We start from the raw sequence: 14469 nt of genomic DNA on the forward strand, positions 1-14469 counted from the left end.
ATTCTTAATTTATTCTGAGTTTTTTAATAAAAGAAAATCTAAACAGACAAAAATTATTAATATAAAAAATATTTATTAATTGATATAAAAAGAGATTTTAAAAGAGTTTCCATAAAACTCTAACACAAATTGCCTATTTATCAATTTATTATGTGTTTTTTAATAAAAGAAAGTCTAATTAGACAAGAATTATTAATATAACAAATATTTATTAATTGATATAAAAAATAAAATAATTTTTCTAAAATTCTACCCCAAATTACCTTTTATTCTGAGTTTTTTAATAAAAGAAAATCTAATTAGAGAATAATTATTAATATAAAAAATATTTATTAATTGATATAAAAATAGTTTTTAAAAGAGGTTCTATAACACTCTTAACACATTTTACCTTTTTATCTATTGATTATGAGTTTTTTCAATAAAAGAAAAAATAATTAGACAAGAATATATTTAAAGAAAATACAAAAAATTTATAAAATTTACGATAAATTATTTTATGTAAAACTCTATGACATTATCTATTTATTTTGAGTTTTTTACTAAAATAAAATCTAATTAGATAAGAGCATATTTAAAAAAATAATAATAATAATTTCTATAAAACTCTACTACAAATTAGCAATTTTATTTTCTATAAAAACTTTATCACATATAACCTGTATTTACATATTTATTGTGAATATATTTAAAGAAAATAAAATAATTTCGCTAAAAGTTTACCTCAAATTACCTATTTTATTTTCTTTAAAACTTTATCACATGTAACCTATATTTATCTATTTATTATGAGTTTTTTTAATATAAAAAATCTAATTAAACAAGATATATTTAAAGAAAATAAAATAATTTTTTAGTAGGTCACACAAATCCCTATTTATCCATTTATTATGAATTTTTTAATAAAAGAAAATCTAATTAGACAAGAATTATAAATATAAAAAATATTTATGAATTGATATAAAAAATTAAGTAATTTCTCTAAAACTCTACCACAAATTACCTTTCATTATGTGATTTTTAATAAAAGAAAATCTAATTAGACAATGATATATGTAAGTGCAAAATTTCGCTCAACCAATAATGATTGGGAAAAATAAAACAACTCACTCAATAAACAATAAAAATAAACAAGAACAGTGTATAGAGAGGCGTAGAATTGCTTGATTCCTTTATTAAAAGTCTGGGCCTCTATTTATATACAAAAGTTAGAAGAATTATGGTAACACTCGCGTTGCTTGTCCTCTAATTCTTTCCATATATCAATTTCTTTACAAATAGAATTCTTTCCTCTTTATAATTCTTCCCTTACTAGATTTTCCTTACATAGAACTTGCTTCCTTTGGTGAATCCTTTTCCTTGGAGGACCGGCTCCTTTTTTAAATGGATTTGGGCCGCATTTAACTTGGTCCACATGACTATTGGCATCTTGATTCGGGATTCCCTCTTTAATTGGATTGCGGCTCCTATTAAAAAGAGAATTGAAGTTGCACGGTTGTCTATTTTACAAAAAGACGGTTCGAAGATTGCCCATTGCCATTCTGCCTTAAGAGATTCCATAAGGGTTACTTTTGCTCTCACTACATTTATTGCATTCTTCACTCCGTCGTCTTATCAGGTTAGTTTTTCATCTTTTTCTCTTCGATCTTACATTATGAGTACTTCGTCTACTCCTGAACGTATAGAGATCGTAGATTCTGAGTCCACTCCCTCGTCTTCCCCTAATCTCATTAGGGTTCCCCCACCTAGGGTTTCGAACTTTCCTAAACTTGTAAGTGACTCGGCTAATCAGTTAGGTGCTTCCCTGATCCAGGCTGAAACATTCACCTCTGGGTCGGACAATATCCTCACTAAGGAAGAAAGAAATGCAATTTTATCTATTCGTCGCATCCCGTTCTCCATTGAATCCGTAATGGAAGAATTCGAGATTCCCGAGGGGGTAGAAATTGTAGAGTACCCCAAAGGCACTGATTTTTGCGCCGGCGAGGGCGTCGGAGAAGACGAGTTGTTCCTCTCTGTTGGGCACCTCAACGCTCTTAGGTTCCCCCTTCATCCTTTCTATCACTTAGTCTTCAACAAATTGGGGATTGCACCCCTGCAAGTAAACCCTAACTTTTTTCGAGTAATCTCAGCACTCCTCATTCGCCGGTGGCAGGAGAGTTTTGACCTGACTCTGGCTGACTTGCTAATTACTTATTCTATTTCTAAGCATGGAACCGAACCTTGTCGTTTCTTTTTCACTTCCCCCTTGCACCAAAGGATATGTACAGACCTCCCTACTACTGAGAAGAAGTGGAAAGAGAGGATGATAATTGTTAAAGGGAGATGGGCCGTGCCCCAATCGAGCAAACTCCCAATCCCTCGCAAGTTCGGGAAGTTAGGTATAAAACATCCCCCCTTTCTTCATGAAGATTGCTTTGGCTGTTTCCCATGTCGAGTCTTATTCTTTCGATATATTTACGAGTTTCTTGGTGTTTTTTCAGCAACATTTCCTTCTTCGGCTGCCAAGAAGAGGCTTTCCTTCCTAGAAAGGCATGTCTGGAGCGACCCTCCCTCGGTCGAGAGCTTACTCACTTTTGCGAGTCTTAAAGCAGTTGCTTCCAGAGCTGTAGCCGTTGATCTCATGGACCTCTCACTTCCATCATTTGACAGCTTCCCCATGACTGAGGAAGAAAAACAGAGGGCTGAAACCTTGAAGAGGAAAGTTGCAGAGAATGCTCCGTTGACTATATTGCATACAAATGAGCAAGAAAAGGAGATTGACGAAGTTCCTTTAAACAAAAGGGTAAGGCTGAACCCCTCTTCAACCGCGAAATCCAAAGGTGCTTCCAACCCAAAAAGCAAAGGGAAGAAAATCGAGGAGATTAACCTTGAGGATGAGGTCAGCGCTTACGTCCTTGCCGAGGCTGGGGCACCTTGGACTCCTTCCTTCTCGAGGGCTGACAAGTCCATCCTCCATGTTGGTGATTCTATGATCACTGACCCATCTGCGGCACTGGCCGTTACTCGGGGAATGTGGCTCCCCAAGGATGAAGAAATTATCGGCAAAATGGGGTTGGAACAGCTACTCCCATCTGCCCTTGTTCGAGCCATAGAGGTTTGCTTCTTCCTTCATTTCCATTGTCATAATTGTCTTACAAACTTTCTTACATTGTTATAATCTCATGATGCAGGGCTTGTATCATACTATGGCCCTCTGTGCTACTGTTGAGGCTCGGTCTCTTTCCCTTAATAAGCTGGAGAAAGACCTCAGTAATTCTGAGAAGAAGGCATCCCATGCCATTGCCAATGCACAAATTGCATACGAGGCTCGGGATGTTTACAAGAAGCGTCTGGCTGCTTCTGACGCTAAAGTTAAGTCGCTGGAGGCTGAAGTCCAACGCTTAAATGATGCCCTTAGCACCTGCATCATTGCCGGAAGGCAAATGCAAGGTCGTTACTCCAGTCTGGTGCGCTTGTTAAGTGCAAAAGCTTACTGGTCCGGCTTCAATCAAGGCTCAGGCCCCAAATCGATGGATCCTAATGCCTTTGATGTGAACATGCACTATAAGAAATTAAGCTATTAGGGACAGTCTTTTAGTGACGGACTAAAACCCGTCCCTAAAGATTTTATTATTAGGGACGGACAAATTTTACTATCCTTAATACTAGGCTTTTAGGGACAGGCAACTTGACATGTCACCAAATTCTTAAAAATTGTCCCTAAAAGGGTTATTTTTGGTACGGTTATTGAGGACCGTCCCTAATATCCCCCCGAAAAAAAAGAGCCAAACTTTAGCGCTTCATTTTTTTTTTTTTTTTGGCGCAAAAATGAAATAATATAAACTTATTTTATTTTACAACATAGGGAAGCCAATCACACTACGTCGTTTTTGATCTAAAAAAGTTTGTATCATTTGCAAATCTCTTCCACCGTCACAACTCACAAAGCTCTTCAGTTCTTCACCTCTTCTGTTCTTCTCTCAACGTCGCCTTGCTCTACGACCTAGTAGCAACCTTTGGGGTTTCTTCCGTTTCCAGCCAAGCCAACCTCCTAATCTCGGTAGAGCCAAGCAAAAGTTCATTTGTACTTTTCCTGTTTGCCATTTTTCATGATCCTCACCCTAGTTTTTTCTAGGGTTTCGAAATTGCAAAAAGGGGTAAACTACAAATCTGGAAAAGGCTTGTCGTCTGAGTCTGAATCGCTGTGGGAAATCATACAGGTTGTTTGAGCTTTCTATATTTTTGGTTCAAAGGACTCATCTGCTTTTTCATCTTCTGGGATTTTTGGCTCTATCTTTGCACCTTCATCCCAGATATTGCCTTTTTTTTAACAATCTGTTGATTATTATTCCTCCTGAATTTTGGAATTTAAAAGAAAAAAAAAATTATGTTGTTTATCAGACTTAGGGTTGTCATTTCTGATTATTCTATGGAGCTGTTGTGTTTCTGTTGATAGATCTTAATGGGGGAGTAGGCTTCGTTTGGGATACAGTTTTTAGTGGAAAAGTATTAGATGTGCAAAGAGAAATGGTCTCTCTTCTGTGTCGAGCGATGCCTTGAACCCCCTTCGGGGTTACGTTTCTCTTCCACAGGTCACCTTTGGCCCAAAGAGGTCCTTTCTCTTCTTTCTTTTGCTTCCTATTATATATTCTCTTTTGTTTGGTTGCTCAGAAATGGTAGGAAAATAAAATTCAGATTTTGGGTTTTTATGTTCTGGGCATAATTCAGGTTGGTATTTAGCTCTGTTGAAGTGAGAAATTTTGTTGATAACCGATAAAATGTGCAAAAAACCAAGTTCGCATAGAAATTGTTTGGCTTGGTAATTCTGAGCAATCTGCTTGGTTGCTCAGGAAATGTGGGAATTGAGAGTGAAAGTTGAGATTTTGGGTTTAAATATATGGGGTATAATTCAAGTACATGGCTTATAATTCAAGTATATTGCATAATATTCTGTTTATATTCATCATATGGTTCAAAGAAACAAATGGTGGAATTCAAGTCTTTGGATATTTGCGTGCATAGTCTTGCAATATTTTTGTATTATCTGATATATTGGATTATTTGGGATTACAAGTTTGGTTAGTTTAATCAGACTTAGGGTTCTCAGAATTTCCTAGTTTTATTCAAATAAATAATGTTGAAACAGCTAACTTGTTTGTGGAATTTGAGGTTTTCATGAAATTATTGGAAGATGTACTTGTATTTTTGGATTAGAAATGTTGGTTTCAGTGCTTATTTTGGCTCACATGTGAAAATTAGGATTTTGGCTTTCATATATATATTTATTTATTTCAATGAAGAAACATACTTGCGATTGAAATTTGAAAATGTGTTTTTCCTAAAATCAACTTGTCATGTAAATTCTGGACTTATTGAAACTGCTTATAGATTAAAAAATAAAATTTATTGACAAACAAGTGATACTATATGGAAGAATTCATTGGAAATTGAACTTTTCCCTCAGTAGTTGTTTGTTGCATTGCTTTTGATCAATTAACACATATAACATGCAGATGGATGTTGCCCAATTCAGAAAACTCAGTTTTAGCCTCGACTGCGAATGATATGCGCTGTGATAAGTACACCCCCATTGATTCTGGAAAGTTGAAGTCTGCAGCTATAGGGCTATCTCAAAGTAAGTTTTAGTCTTCTCTTTCGATGCTTCTCATTTGGTAGATCTAAATTTCTTTTCTTCAAGGATATTTGATCACTGTTAATAATAATAATGATAATAATAAAACCATTTTTAACTAAGTATATTTCTGTATAAACTTGAATCTATTCAGAACTCAACAAACCTGATGGCTAGATGAGTCTTGAGTTGACAATATTAGCTTCTCATGCTAAGTTCAACTCATTCCAATTATGATCTGACCTAAAATTGACTAATCCTTGCCATTACTACCCCTGAACCTGTTTCACATCTATAGTTCTCACCTTTGTGTTCTATGATCCCCCAAAACCCAAGAAGAATCTCAATAGGGAGTTGTTGAGACCTTTATTAGGGACTTTTTTGTATTACCCAAGTGCAATAACTTTTATCTACATCACTCTTCTCTCTTTAATAAACCCAAACTCTAATTTATGAATCAGACAGGTAGCCTCATACAGTTATAACCAAATGTTTAAATTGATTAAAATTTATTCATAATCTATCTAATACATCATTAATTGCTTAAGTTTGATTGATTTGCTATTGATTAAAAAACTTCACGGCTATAGTAACTGATTTGAAGCATACTTTGGCTGATATTTCTGATTCCATTAGATTTTTGTTACATTACCTGATACCACAATTTAAAAGTATACTTATTTTATCCTTTTTTACCTTTGTTTTGTAATTATTTTTACATATCCATACCGTTTGTATGCACTTAATGGGTTATGCAATGTTCTTTATTGATGAGTGAAACTTATCTTAAATTTTATTTGGTATGCTGGCTCAGCAAAATATCTGTGTTCTTTCCCACTATGTCCAGAAAATAGGGAATTATATACAAATAGAGTAGCCTAGAATGCTGGTGGTCCATGGAAAAGTTTGCTAATTACAAGTATCAACCAAAACACAGCAGAGTGATGGCATCTTCCCACATATTTCATTTATGTCCGAAAAGAATTTTTAATATAGCCCCCTATTATGGTTATATGAATCTTTTTTTATATCTTATTGTTATTCAAGGTCTCCTCCACCTCAGACACATAATTTTATGGTTTCATCACTGTTTCGTACAGATTTCAAGAATGAGTTTGATCAGAATTGATATTTTTTTTTTCTTTTTTTTCTTTTTTTCACAACAACTATTTAGTGCTTCATTTTTATTTATTGTTATTTTGGTGTTTGGATGATTTGGTGTAGAATAATCATACCCGACTCAAAAAAGTCTATTTCAACTATTTAGGTTTGGTTACATAAATCCTATTTTCTTTTCCATTTTAAAGCCATAACCTTAGGCAAATCTTGAGAACTGTTCAGGAAGTCAAGTTTTAAAAATACCAGCATTGCTATTACATCCGAATGATATTCTCTATATTCTGTCTTTCAGTTTCTGGTCGCAATCGAAAATACTAAAGTGATTGTATAGTTTTTATTTTTATTTAGGAAAAAATTTAAGAGAAGTGACTTAAAAAATAAATCAAATAGGCCCTTACAATCCCTTTGTTAGTGAAAGGAAGGAAATTTTATGAATGCTCTAGAAAGCGACCCTTCATAAACCAGAATAAGCCTTGCAGTTGACTTGTTAGTGAAGTTCTGATGCTAACAATTTAGCCAGGGTCCCATTTGAAGGTTGTATTAGTTCACTTCCAAAACATAGAATATCTCCTGCACAAGATCTTATTCAGAACTGATAATTGGTGCCATTATATACTTATTGCAGGTCATATCCACTAGCTGTTCACCCAAGATTGAGTTTGATAAGAATTTTAGGTATGATATATTTCTTACTCCTCTTATTCTGTTTTATTTTATTTGTTTATTTATCAATTTCTGGATTTTAATGCTCTATAAGTTTATATTACCTAGATAATTAGTTCTAATGCTCTTATTATGTTTTGTTTTATTTGTTTACTTATCAATTTCTGGATTTTAATGCTCTTATTATGTTTTATTTTATTTGTTTATTTATCAATTTCTGGATTTTAATGCTCTATAAGTTTGTATTACCTAGATATTTAGTTCTAATGCTCTCCGTCATGGATCTATCGTGATTATGCATATTTTTTTATTTTCCTTCTTGTGTACCTCTTGTTTATATGGGTCGTACCCTTGTTTTGGCGCCTTTTAATGATATTTTACCACTTCTCCCTTCCCTACCAAAAAAACAGAGAGCCTATGCATCAAGTACATAAATTTTGTTTTGCAGATATTGTTTTTAAAGGACCATTTTTCTTTACCAGTAATTGGCCCTGCATGTGTTTTGTTTAATTTATCCAGAGACAGCCTCATCACTTTGTTCTCTCATTTACCAAAATTTGTTAGATAAATGAAAATTCTTTCTCCACAAAGGGAGTGGAATAAAAATTAAATTTGATTATACAATTTTTGAAAATATAATTCACTGGAGGCTGGGGATTGATGGATGAAACAATTCTGAAAACGTTGTTCATGACACATTTTATTCGTTTGTGACTTTTTTAAATGTGTCAAATATGTGTGCATGAGCTGGTTATCACTACAAGAAATTAGGCTATTCCACCGTCACAGCTCATAAAGCTCGATCTTCAGTTCTTCACCTCTTTTGTTCTTCTCAACAACGCCCTGCTCTACGACCTAATAGCAACCTTTGGAAGGTTTTTTCCATTTCCAGCCAAGCCAACCTCCTAATCTCAGTAGAGGCAAGTAAAATTTCTTTCGTACTTTTCCTGTTTGCCATTTTTCATGATCCCCACCCTAGTTTTTTTTCTAGGGTTTCGAAATTACAAAAGGCCTATTGAAGGGGTAAATTATAAATCTGGAAAAGGCTTGTAATCTCCAAACAAACATGCTCAAAAGATTGAAATAGGGAATAGAGCAAGTTATAACAATCTCAGATCATAAGTAGGCTTGAAATATCTTAAACCTTAGTCTTCAGTTAAATCACCTAAAACTTGAGTTAATTCTGGTTCTTACAGTTTCACATACTCACAGTGCACTTACTCAATTAGATACTTTAGTTCTTTCAACAATAGACACAGTTGTAATGCACAATAAGTGCTAGGACAGAACTGACATCAGTTTTACAACACTAAATAAATGTAGGTGAAAGTAGGCCTTGATTCAAGTTCCCGCAACACTAAATAAATGAAACTTGTTCAGAATGATACTCTTCAGTGTATAGCAAGTTTACTTCGAATTGCAGCTCAAAATAAGTCACAGCACAGTTTCAGCTGAAACTTTGTTCTTAGGGACTAAATTGTAATTTTACGTCCTTACAGCCTTGAACTTGATTCCAAACATCTCAATCCAGTTATATATATATGCTCAGAAGGTAATCACAGCAAAGCTAGCAATATGAATCAACTAGAATGAGTTTAAAACTTTCTGTAGGCTATTTTATTCAATAAGGCTGTTTTGTTTGGTTTGAGAGTTCAAAACCAAGTACACTCAATTTTCAGTCTTGATCTTTGTCAACAGAGTTCTATAATGATTAAATATACTTTTTCAAAGCATAAACTCAACACATACAAGAAGTAATCAACATAAAACAGTCCATTAGAGGCTATTCACCAGAAAGGCTGAAACTGATATATGAGTACTCATATTGTTTTTCTGTGCAAAATTAGGCATATACCTGAGTTCTACAGATGTAAATAAATGTACCAAGCTTGCTTCAACCATCACACAGCACCCGGAACCTCTACAAACAATTTTGACCCTTCAATCCAGCCTCAACATCAACATAAATGCATCAAAAAATTCTACTTCACAAGTTCAGAAATTCTTCAGTGGATTAGTGCACTCTCATAGTGATTTCAGAGATTAAATTAGCTTAGAACTTCAATTAATCTCTTTGAAAGTGACTCATATTTTCAGCTCTCGAGCCTCACACTCAATGCAGCTCAATATATAAAAAGAGGCTCAATATTTGCACACCTATAACAGTATATATAAAAAGAGGCTTAATATTTGCACACATAGGTGATGTTGGTGATCTTGTACTCATTATGGGATGGGAGAGACCAATGATTACATTCCTTTAGGTGCTCTACATGTTATAGCTATAACCCTACCCTGATGCACCAGCACGAGAATAATTCCGTTCACAAAATCAGTTTAGGTTCTCAAAATTAATTGGGTGTGGATGAGAGCAGAATATCATGTATCAACTCATGCATTCAGTGCTTTAAATTCAGTAATTAAAATTTTCTAGTGCTTAATTTTCAGCTTTATTAAACAGCACCTTAGTCGGTTTTGTTTTTGAAAATTGAATGAGCGCATTTTTATATATATGGATTTCTGGGTATATGGTTTTTAGTTTTTGTAGGCAAGCACAATAAATAAATAATTGCTATTTATTGAGTTTGTTGGTGAATTAGAAATTTGTAGCTTTGATCAACATAGTTACCAGATTACAAATTAGATTAGATTAGATATACTGGATACCATGCTTAGAAGTGTATATATAATAATGTGTCAACTAAAAGCAGGAGCTGTGTTTGTTGGTGGTTTGTGCGTGGATATGGATTTGGGACCCTTGATCCAAATTAAATCAACTGTTCAATTAAACTTTAGGATCCCAGAATTGGATTATTAGAATGTTATTAGTGACATCCTTGATCGATTTGAGTATTCAAATTATAAGGATTTTAATTTTTCGGAAATAGATTATAAGGATTTTAGATAACATCTATAAGGATTTTAGATAATATTTATATATATGGATTTTAGATAACATCTATAAGGTGTTATTCCAGTTGACTTTAACAATCATTTTCTATCTATAATATAAATGTTGTGGGATCCACACGACTATGAGGCCAGGCCTGCTTCCAAAAAAATTGACCAATTTGAAATGACTTTCATATTTAACTACGTATTTGAGTTCTAGATCTGAGAAAAGAGGCCCATATTATAACATTGAAGCACACCACCAAGGTGAGAATGTTAATTTTTCTCACTTAAAAAAAAAGAACCAATTTTAATGACTTATTAGAGATCTAAAAACAATGTCCAAGCCCATTGGTTTAACAAGTTGTGGTAATTTAATTTTTTAACATAGTAATGCGAATGCTATTTTTTCCAATTAATTAACATGGTACTTAAAATTTTGTTTCCTTTTTTTTTTTTTTTTTTTGTCCAGTGATCGATAGGTTTAATTTGTTTGCTGCTGAAAATTTGAATTTCCTATCACTGCTCTATGATACGAACTTACCTTTTCGTATCATCCAGTTTTAGTTGATTTACCTTTTTGCTATCTATCTGAGTTAGTAATTTCATGATCATCCATCCTTTAATAAAATGATTTAAAAATATTATTGAGATAAAATATTGAGCTTGTTTACTCTGGGGTGTGTGAAACTGAAACTCTCCTTGCACTTAATGGTAACAAATATTTTAGGTGGGAACATACATTGAAGTCAAAAGTGGGCTCATCAACTGTCAATGTCCATCACATGATCAAGATGGGAATAACTTCCCTAACCTAAATTCATTCAAATTTTTGGAGATTATGTAATTGAAGCCAAATCACTTTCAATAATACACACAACGAAGGCCACACTAATCAACGCTATATAAGAAAAAAATACACATAAATGTGAATACCATGATGCTGCCTCAATATAGTACAAGGAATAAAACCTGACCCCAGTTATCTATTCTACAGTCTCTGTCACACAACTTAAAAATAAATAAATTTCTTTTTTTAATATATATATTGGGACAAGTTAATGAGCCTAAAATAACCTATCACTCATTGCATGGATTCGAGTTCATTTCATTTGATTTTCTGAGTAAAAGGCTTCCAATGCTGATCCCAAATACTAAAAGTGCATAGGGTTAAAGATAAATATGAGGCGTAGGCTCAGATTTATTGTAAACTGAACCAATAAAGTGCATAGAATAACTTCAAAATCTTGTAGAGTTCTACTGGCATCTGAAAAAAAAAAAAAAAAAAAAAAAAAAAAAGGGCATTGTATGAGATTGATTATAATATAATTGGAATAAAAATCAGTGTTAGGGTTAGGGCTTACTTGACAAGGAACCTTTAATTATTTCTTTACGCCTTGTTTCGAACTAAATACTTATGGGATTTGAAATTAGAGTTGGGAAAGGAATTGGGAATAAAATGGGATTTGTAAAAAGGAATTTTAAATTCCGTCTAAGTTCTTTTAAAATTCCACACATTCCAAATATTTGAAATCATATTTTAAATTCAATTATGATAAAATCCTTCCTATTTTTGTTTGCCTACATTGCCACTCTGCATTACATCAGGATAAACGCACTTGAAATTCAGGTGGGCCAACTTGAACCCAACTTAATGTTTTTTAATATATAAATGATGTTCAAAAGTTTGCTACTGAATCTGGTCACTCTTAATGTTTTATGTATGTTGTTTAAGTTCCTTGTGTAATATTCTTTAGTTATGTTTTTGCTCTGTTGTGGTTTTGTTCTTTTTTATTTGTTAATCTCAATTTAAAATTAAAATTGCAATTTTAAATAACTGATTCAAAAATTTTTTTATTTTTATTTTTTATTATGATGGGTTAGAAACTAGTCTATGTTTTGTGCTACTATTTTACAAGTTAATTTTTATTTTGGGATCGATTTTGTTACAAGCTTAACATATACTGTATTTATTTTTTTTAGACCATAAAATTTGGTTAATTGATATGACAATTATATTTTTTTATGTTAAACATATAATTATGCATCACAAAGTATATGGACATTGTTTGATCCTTTTTGTGATCCTCACACATGCTTGTTAAAGTTTGTATTAGATCGTGATATTGATGTCTCTGGACTGAGAATTCTAAATGGAATAGAAAATATAAATTTGATGTCATATATAAGTAAGATCCTTTTTTGGCTTTCACTGAAAGAGTTTTAGCTAGCTCTTTTTCTTCCAAAAATGGAAGTGAAGAACGAATCTCCCACTCATTCCTATTCTCTATATACATACATCAAAAAATAATTCATCTTAACTTAGTTTATAGTTAATTTTTTATTGAGCTACTGATGTTTAACACTACATTCATCTTAATTTCAAGATGAAATGAAACAGAAGTTTTCACAAGTTTTTCACAATTCTGATGGTACCAGTCCTATCATAAATGATGTTGAGATAGTGAAAAACCAATTAGGTATCAGAAATGGATATCGTCGTGGGTTCGGAAATGGTTTTGTAGCTCCAAGCCATCAACGTGCATCCTTATCTTTTGAAGAGGCTTATAGAAAAAGGGTAAAAAATGTTGAAGAAGATAATGCACAACTTAGGGAGAAAGTTACAAATTTAGAGGAGAAGTTGGATACATTTCAGCACCTCCTTGAGCAGCAACAACAACTCCTTCAGCAGCAACAACAGAACCAACAATTGCCACCACGATTCCACCAACAGCAGCATGCCCCACCAAGCTGGTATCAGCAGCCGCCAACATGGTGGCAATTTCGGCACCACGCACCAGCACCACCACAACAGTCACCTGAATGAACTATAAAGATAATTATTTTGGTAAATATATTTTGGAGCTTTTTGATGGCTTGCTAACTGATTTCTAACTATTTTGGTAGTGTATTTTTTTCCCTGCATTTTCATGATTGCATTCAGTTTAAAATGATGTTTTAATTTTTGAGGATGTTTGGAACCATTTGATGTTAAAGCAGCTACTAGATACTTTTAGCTCTTCTTTACAAAACTGGAGAATTTGTAGTTTCATCATGAGATTAAGAGCTTGTTTGTTGGTATCATATTATGGTGGTAATTTATTTTTTTCTTTCTAAAATGATATTGTGGATGAATATACTTTTTAGTTTCCATGTTTTGATATATAAGGTGGACGTGGTTTAATAGTATTTTTAGAAGACAAATCCCGTAGAGCTAAACAGAAAAAAAATAAATAATAATAATAATGAACTATTAGGGACAGTTTATTACTGTCACAAATTTAATTTAATAATAATAAAAAATCTTATTAGGGACAGTACAAATTGTGCATAATAAAGTATGTATTAGGGACTGGCAAAAAACGGTCCCTAATATATCAACTATTAGGGACAGTAAATACCGTCCCTAATAAATCAAAGGGGGACGGTCTTATTAGGGACAGTAAGTCCGTCCCAAATAAATGAAAGTGGGACGGGCCTTTTCGGGACAGTAAGTCCGTCCCTAAAGGTCGATTTTATTAGGGACAGAAAATTTTTACCGTCCCTAAAAATCATTTGACACAACTATTAGGGACGGTCAGATTTGATTATTAGGAACGGTCTTAGGGTTTTTAGGGATAGATTTGGCCGTCACTAAAAACCTAATTTCTTGTAGTGATGGGGGTGTCCTTCCCTTATACAGAGGGTCTGAAGGCTCAAGAGGCTGAGGTGTTTTTTGCTGAAATGGTGAAGGCTCACTCGGAAGATCCTCCGAGCTCATCAACTCCTGTAACTCCTGGTCCTTCAATTCCTCCACCTGCAAGTCCAGCTGTAGTAAATGCTTTTGAATCTGCCCCGTTTAATCCGAAGAGGAAGTAGGATCAAGCAAACATACATATATATTTTCCTTGTAATGAAACAATTTTGAGAATGAATGATATATCCTTTTCTTTTATTCTGCTTCGATTGCGTATGCTTGTATGCTTCTGATATTGCACTCTGTTGAGAGATTTTTTTTTTTTTTAGAGGGAAGGTACCCTGCTTGAAGGTTCCTTATTTGTTTTAGTCCGAAGAAAAATAAATAAGAGGTTTTCCAAGCCGGACACTCAGTGTCCAAGGCGAGGTTTTTGCCGAGCCGGACACTTAGGGTCCGAGGCGAGATTTTTGCCGAGCTGGACACTCAGGGTCCAAGGTGAGATTTT

The 14469-nt window shown here is 33.6% G+C and overlaps 1 long non-coding RNA gene across 3 annotated transcripts; it reads left to right on the forward strand.

Moving 5' to 3' along the window:
- Positions 1-3855: 3855 nt before the first annotated feature.
- Positions 3856-13372, forward strand: LOC132300531 (uncharacterized). Of its 3 annotated transcripts, none has more exons than XR_009480477.1 (5): positions 3856-4202; positions 4439-4594; positions 5496-5617; positions 7359-7408; positions 12676-13372. It is a non-coding gene; the product is annotated as an uncharacterized LOC132300531 (long non-coding RNA). The 3 variants fall into 3 exon arrangements; XR_009480480.1 differs by having other exon boundaries at positions 12769-13372; XR_009480478.1 differs by lacking the exon at positions 4439-4594 and having other exon boundaries at positions 3859-4202.
- The last annotated feature ends 1097 nt before the right edge of the window (positions 13373-14469 follow it).

This window comes from Cornus florida, unplaced genomic scaffold (genome assembly GCF_030987335.1).
Source record: "Cornus florida cultivar Cherokee Brave unplaced genomic scaffold, ASM3098733v1 CherokeeBrave_3.0.0_Hap2_Chr03, whole genome shotgun sequence".
Taxonomy (NCBI): domain Eukaryota; kingdom Viridiplantae; phylum Streptophyta; class Magnoliopsida; order Cornales; family Cornaceae; genus Cornus; species Cornus florida.